The following is an 8305-nucleotide window of genomic DNA, read 5'->3' on the forward strand; positions in this document are numbered from 1 at the left end:
ATGAGCGCGAGCCATGGACATAGCACTATAGGTGGAATAGAGTGGTGGTTGTGGAGAGGAAGGTAAATAGTGGGTTTATGGTACCGGTGAAAGTTGCTCGGTACTAGAGAGGCTGGCAATGATGGAAGGGTGAGAGTGCGTATAATCCATGAACTCAACATTAGTCATAAAGAACTCACATACTTATTGCAAAAATCTACAAGTCATCAAATACCAAGCACTACACGCATGCTCCTAGGGGGATAGATTGGTAGGAAAAGACCATCGCTCGTCCCCGACCACCACTCATAAGCAAGACAATCAGAACATACCACATGCTTCAAATTTGTTACACAAAGGTTACCATACGTGCATGCTACAGGACTTGCAAACCTCAACACAAGTATTTATCAAATTCACAATTACCCCATTAGCATGACTCTAATATCACCATCCTCGTGTCTCAAAACAATCATCAAGTATCAAACTTCTCCTACTATTCAACGCACTTTATATGCAACTTTTTATTATACCCAACTTGGATGCCCATCATATTAGGACTAGTTTTATAACCAAAGCAAATTACCATGCTGTTCTAAAAGACCCTCAAAATAATACAAGTGAAGCATGAGAGATCAATAATTTCTATAAACTAAAACCACCACCGTGCTCTAAAAAGATATAAGTAAAGCACTAGAGCAAAATTGTATAGCTCAAAAGATATAAGTGAAGCACATAGAGTATTCTAATAAATTCCAATTCATGCGTGTCTCTCCCAAAAGGTGTGTACAGCAAGGATGATGGTGGTAAACTAAAAAGCAAAAAACTCAAATCATGCAAGACGCTCCAAGCAAAACACATATCATGTGGTGAATAAAAATATAGCCTCAAGTAAAGTTACCGATAGACGAAGACAAAAGAGGGGATGCCTTCCGGGGCATCCCCAAGCTTAGGCTTTTGGTTGTCCTTAAATTTTACCATGGGGTGCCTTGGCCATCCCCAAGATTATGCTCTTGACAGTCCTTGTTCCAAAATCCATCAAATCTTTACCCAAAAACTTGAAAACTTCACAACACAAAACTCAACAGAAAATCTCGTGAGCTTCGTTAGTATAAGAAAATAAACCACCACTTTAAGGTATTGTAATTAACTCATTCTTTATTTATATTGGTGTTAAACCTACTGTATTCCAATTTTTCTATGGTTCATACCCCCCGATACTAGCCATAGATGCATCAAAATAAGCAAACAACATGCGAAAAACAGAATCTGTCCAAAACAGAACAGTCTCTAGCAATCTGTAGGTTCTGAATACTTCTGTAACTCCAAATTTTTTGAAAAATTAGGACGACCAGGAAGATTTGTATATTGATCTACTTCAGTTGGAATTGGTATTTTATCCATCTCTGGTAAAAAATGAAAATTATTTTTGTGAGCGCATACTTTCTGTTTTTATCAGCAAGATCAAACAGCAATCACCCAAGAAGATCCTAAAGGCTTTACTTGGCACAAACAATAATTAAAAACATAAAAACATAATCATAACAGAGGGTAGATAAACTATTTATTACTAAACAGGAACAAAACATGAAGAACAAAACTAAAATTGGGTTGCCTCCCAACAAGCGCTATCGTTTAACGCCCCTAGCTAGGCATAAAAGCAAGAATAAATATAGGTATTGTCATTCTCGGTATGCAATTCTTCAATTGAACACTTATAACCCTTAGGAGGTTCTTTGTTTTTGCTAATGATCAAACTCCTAGGTAGGAAATCAAGAAATTCATTTGTAGCAAAAGGTTCCTTAATGATATCTAAAAAGTTGGGGTGAACACTTATTGATTTGAGGTCTTCATTTTTCTTACTAGAAGATTCACCCTTATTTTTAGGAACATAGATAAACTTGGCAACTTTGGTAGGAGGAGGATTTGAGGTATTTTTAACGACAGAGAAAGCGGACACCAAGTTGGTAATAGTATCTTCGAGTTTATCAATTCTAGTGGAATCTTGGTCTATCTTCTCATTAACTATGGGTTCCTTTTCCTTAATATTTTTCAGAGTAACTCCTACCTTAGATCCATATTGAGTAATTTGGGTGTGGATATTTTTATCCAAATTTTCGATTAACTCTACAGTGGCAATTTTATTTTCAATAATATCAAGCCTTTGCATCACATGTTCCAAAGTTAAAATAGTTCCATTGACCAAAAGAGGTGGTGGGCCTAACAAATCTATCATAGCATTATAAGAATCAAAAGTATGGCTTCCCAAGAAATTCCCTCCAGTAATGGTGTCAAGAACATATCTATACCAAGGAGTGATGTCTACGTAAAAATTGCGAAGAAGAAGAGCGGAAGTAGATTGCATTTTAGTAGATCTATTTTGAGCATTGCAAATTCTATACCAAGCATCTTTTAGGTTTTCTCCCTCCCTTTGTTTAAAATTAAGAACTTCATTATCGGGAGTGTTAACAATGATAGGAGAACTAGCCATGAAGGCGAATCAAACGATCTAACACACGGACGCACAAGAAGCAAGCGAAAAAAGACGAACGGAAGAGGGCGAATAAAACGGCAAAGGTGAAGTGGGGGAGAGGAAAACGAGAGGCAAATGGCAAATAATGTAATGCGAGGGAGAAGAGTTTATGATGGGTACTTGATATGTCTTGACTTGGCGTAGATCTCTCCGGCAACGGCGCCAGAAATCCTTCTTGCTACCTCTTGAGCATGCGTTGGTTTTCCCTTGAAGAGGAAAGGGTGATGCAGCAAAGTAGCGTAAGTATTTCCCTTAGTTTTTTAGAACGAAGGTATCAATCCAGTAGGAGACAACGCACAAGTCACCTAGTACCTACACAAACAATCAAGAACCTCGCAACCAACGCGATAAAGGGGTTGCCAATCCCTTCACGGTCACTTGCGAAAGTGAGGTCTGATAGAGATAATAACATAAATATTTTTGGTATTTTGTTGTATAGATTGGAAAGTAAAGATTGCAAAATAGTAAACGAGATGCAATAATAAAAGAGATGCAATATAATAAGAAAGAGACCTGGGGGCCGTAGGTTTCACTAGTGGCTTCTCTCATGATAGCATGTATTACGGTGGGCGAACAAATTACTGCCGAGCAATTGATAGAAAAGTGCATAGTTATGAAGATATCTAAGGCAATGATCATGAACATAGGCATCACGCCCGTGTCAAGTAGATCGAAATGATTCTGCATCTACTACTATTACTCCACACATCGACCGCTATCCAACATGCATCTAGAGTATTAAGTTCATAAGAACAGAGTAACGCTTTAAGCAAGGTGACATGATGTAGAGGGGTAAACTCAAGCAATATGATATAAACCCCATCTTTTTATCCTAGATGGCAACAATAAATACGTGCCTTGCTGCCCCTACTATCACTGGGAAAGGACACCGCCAGATTGAACCCAACGCTAAACACTTCTCCCATTGCAAGAAAGATCAATCTAGTAGGCCAAACTAAACCGATAATTCGAAGAGACTTGCAAAGGTATCAAATCATGCATATAAGAATTCAGAGAAGAACCAAATAATATTCATAGATAATCAAGTTCATAAACCCACAATTCATCGGATCTCAGCAAACACACCGTAAAATAGTATTACATGAAAAAGATCTCCAAGAACATCGAGAAGAACTTTGTATTGAAGATCAAAGAGAGAGAGAAGAAGCCATCTAGCTAATAACTACATGCCCGATGGTCTGTGGTAAACTACTCACACTTCATCGGAGAGGCTATGGTGTTGATGTAGAAGACCTCCGTGATTGATTCCCCTTACGGCAGATCACCGGAAAAGGCCCCAAGATGAGATCTCACGGGTACAGAAGGTTGCGGTGGTGGAAAAGTGGTTTCGTGGCTCTCCCTGATGTTTTTAGGGTATAAGAGTATATATAGGAGAAAGAAGTACGTCGGTGGAGCTCCTGGGGCCCACAAGGGTGGGGGCGTGCCTACCCCCCTGGGCACGCCCTCCTATCTCGTGGACGCCTCACAGAGTTCCAGGCTTCCACTCCAAGTCTCCTAGTTTGCTCTCGGTCCAAGAAAGATCATCGCAAAGGTTTCATTCCGTTTGGATTCCGTTTGGTATTCTTTTTCTACGAAACACTAAAATAGGAAAAAAAATAGAAACAGGCACTGGGCCTCCGGTTAATAGGTTAGTCCCAAAAATAATATAAAAGAACATATTAAAGCCCATTAAACATCCAAAATAGATAATATAATAGCATGGAACAATCAAAAATTATAGATATGTTGGAGACGTATCACCGCTCCCCCCCCCACTCTGAGGCCTCCGACGATGACTCTACAGATCCAGGCGATGCTCCCCCACCGGCCGGCCCCTCCCACCCCCCGTCCACCCATGGCTCGGGGCTTGACTCCCGCGCGCACAGCTCCCGAGAGGAGCCTAAGGACATCGAGGCCATCGCGGCCATGCTTGACGAGGTGGCCACCCTCCCACCCGGTGCTACTTTACCCCCTCCCTTACTCCCTGCTCAGCTGTCATCATTTGATGAGGAGGGGAGTGGGGACAGCCGGGTGAGCATGGATGTGCGTCCTCCGTCCTCCCCGTGGCTCATGTCTCCCGTGCGTGCACGTGTGGAGTCTTTGGCCCCGACCCCGCTGGACTCCGGCCCTCGGCGACCTCCCTACCCGCGCCGTCTCGGCCGCACAAGTCCAGGGGCCGCCCACACTCTGCTTCCACGTTGTTCTCGTCGGCACGGAAGAGCGCCCGGCTCGAGGCGGCCCCCCGACCGGTGGGGGCCTCGCCGACCGCAAAGGAGAAGGTGTCGCGACATGCCGCCATCTGTAACCTCGAATCAAGTCCGTCCGACTCCCAGATCCCCTGTGATGATTTCGATGATATCTGCGATGATTCTTTCTCTGCGCTAGCTGGTGTTCCTCTTGGCCATTTGGCTAAGGTTGCGGCTGATTTGGCTATAGTTTTCCGTGGCGAGAAGGGACCAGTTTTAGAGCAGCTTGCCTCCCTCCAGGACAAGGAGATGCTGGAGGGCCACCTCGCGGCCACCCGTGCCCACGAGGCGGCAGCAGCCGCGGAGGTTCACCCCTACCCCCCGCCCAGGTGGTGGCCTGGGCCTATTTGACGACGACCTGACTGAGATCTGCGGTCGGACGCGTTCCCGCACTACCCAGTTGCGCCGGGCTCTCAGTGTTATTGGGGAACGCAGTATTTAAAAAAATTCCTATGCACACGCAAGATCCATCTAGGTGATGCATAGCAAAGAGAGGGGAAGAGTATGTCTACGTACCCTGGTAGACCGAAAGTGGAAGCATTATGAAATGCGGCTGATGTAGTTGAACGTCTTCACGATCCAACCGATCAAGTACCGAATGCGCGGCACCTCCGCGATCTGCACACGTTCAGCTCGGTGACGTCCCTCGCACTCTTGATCCAGTTGAGGCCGAGGAAGAGTTTCGTCAGCACGACGGCATGATGACGGTGAAGATGAAGTTACCGACACAGGGCTTCGCTAAAGCACTACAACGATATGACCCAGGTGGAATTCTGTGGAGGGGGGCACCGCACATGGCTAAACAATCAACTTATGTGTCTATGGGGTGCCCCTCCCCTGTATATAAAGAGGGGAGGAGGAGAGGGCCAACCTAGGAGGAGGCACGCCCAAGGGGGGCAATCCTACTCCAAGTAGGTTTGGCCCCACCTTGTCTATTCCTACTAGGAGAAGGAGGAAAGAGGAGGAGAGGAGAAGGAAAGGGGGGATGACCCCCCAAACCCTAAACCAATTTGGTTTGGGCCTAGGGGGCGCGCCCCACCACTTGCATGATGCCCTCTTTCTCCACTAAGGCCCATTCAGGCCCATTGACTCCCCGGGGGGTTCCGGTAACCTCCCGGTACTCCGGAAAATGCCCGAACTCATCCGGAACCATTCCGGTGTCCAAACTTCGCCTTCCAATATATCGATCTTTATGTCTCGACCATTTTGAGACTCCTCATCATGTCCGTGATCACATCCAGGACTCCGAACTACCTTCGGTACATCAAAACACATAAACTCATAATATCGATCGTCATCGAACGTTAAGCGTGCGGACCCTACGGGTTCGAGAACTATGTATACATGACCAGAACTCTCTTCAGGTAAATAACCAATAGTGGAACCTGGATGCTCATATTGGTTCCTACATATTCTACGAAGATCTTTATCGGTCAAACCACATAACAACATATGTTGTTCCCTTTGTCATCGGTATATTACTTGCCCGAGATTCGATCGTTGGTATCTCAATACCTAGTTCAATTTCGTTACCGGCAACTCTATTTACTCGTTCCGTAAGGCCACATCCCGCAACTAAATCATTAGTCACATTGCTTGCAAGGCTTATTGTGATATGCATTACTGAGAGGGCCCAGAGATACCTCTCCGATACACAGAGTGAAAAATCCTAATCTTGATCTATGCCAACTCAACAAACACCATCAGAGACACCTGTAGAGCATCTTTATAGTCACCCAGTTATGTTGTGACGTTTGATAGCACACTAAGTATTCCTCCAGTACTCGGGAGTTGCATAATCTCATAGTCATAGGAACATGTATAAGTTATGGAGAAAGCAATAGCAATAAACTAAGCAATCATAGTGCTAAGCTAATGGATGGGTCAAGCCAATCACATCATTCTCTAATGATGTGATCCCGTTCATCAAATGACAACTCTTGTCCATGCCTAGGAAACTTAACCATCTTTGATTAATGAGCTATTCTAGTAGAGGCATACTAGTAACACTCTGTTTGTCTATGTATTCACACATGTATTTAAGTTTCCGGTTAATACAATTATAGCATGAATAATAAACATTTATCATGATATAAGGAAATATAAATAACAACTTTATTATTGCCTCTAGGTCATATTTCCTTTAGTCTCCCACTTGCACTAGAGTCGATAATCTAGATTACATTGTAATGATTCTAACACCCATGGAGTCTTGGTGCTGATCATGTTTTGCTCGTGAGAGAGGCTTTGTCAACGGGTCTGCAACATTCAGATCTATATGTATTTTGCAAATCTCTATGTCTCCCTCCTTGACTTGATCACGGATGGAATTAAAGGGTCTCTTGATGTGCTTGGTTCTCTTGTGAAATCTGGATTCCTTTGCCAAGGCAATTGCACCAGTATTGTCACAAAAGATTTTCATTGGACCCGATGTACTAGGTATGACACCTAGATCGGATATGAACTCCTTCATCCAGACTCCTTCATTTGCTACTTCCGAAGCAGCTATGTACTCCGCTTCACACGTAGATCCCGCCACGACGCTCTACTTGGAACTTCACCAACTGACATCTCCACCATTCAGTAAAAATATGTATCTGGTTTGAGACTTAGAGTCATCCGGATCAGTGTCAAAGCTTGCATCGACGTATCTATTTACGAGGAGCTCTTTGTCACCTCCATAAACGAGAAACATATCCTTAGTCATTTTCAGGTATTTCAGGATGTTCTTGACCCATGTCCAGTGATCCACTCCTGGATTACTTTGGTACCTGCCTGCTAAACTAATAGCAAGGCACACATCAGGTCTGGTACACAGCGTTGCATACATGATAGAACCTATGGCTGAAGCATGGGCAATGACTTTCATTTTATCTCTATCTTCTGCAGTGCTCGGGCATTGAGTCTGACTCAACTTCACACCTTGTAACACAGGCAAGAACCCTTTCTTTGCTTGATCCATTTTGAACCTCTTCAAAACTTTATCAAGGTATGTGCTTTGTGAAAGTCCAATTAAGCGTCTTGATCTATCTCTATAGATCTTGATCCCCAATCTATAAGCAGCTTCACCGAGATCTTTCATTGAAAAATTCTTATATCAAGTATGCTTTTATGCTATTTAGAAATTTAGTATCATTTCTGATCAGCAATATGTCATCCACATATAATATCAGAAATGCTACAGTGCTCCCACTCACTTTCCCGTAAATACAGGCTTCTCCAAAAGTTTGTATAAAACCATATGCTTTGATTACACTATCAAAGTGTATATTCCAACTCCGAGAGGCTTGCACCAGTCCATAAATGGATCCCTAGAGCTTGCACACTTTGTTAGCACCTTTTGGATCGACAAAACCTTCCGGTTGCATCATATACAACTCTTATTTAAGATATCCATTAAGCAATGCATTTTTGACATCCATTTGCCAAATTTCATAATCATAAAATGCAGAAATTGCTAACATGATTCGGACGGACTTAAGCATCGCTACGGGTGAGAAGGTCTCATCGTAGTCAACTCCTTGAACTTGTTGAAAACCTTTCGCAA

This window comes from Triticum urartu, chromosome 2 (genome assembly GCF_003073215.2).
Source record: "Triticum urartu cultivar G1812 chromosome 2, Tu2.1, whole genome shotgun sequence".
Classification (NCBI taxonomy): domain Eukaryota; kingdom Viridiplantae; phylum Streptophyta; class Magnoliopsida; order Poales; family Poaceae; genus Triticum; species Triticum urartu.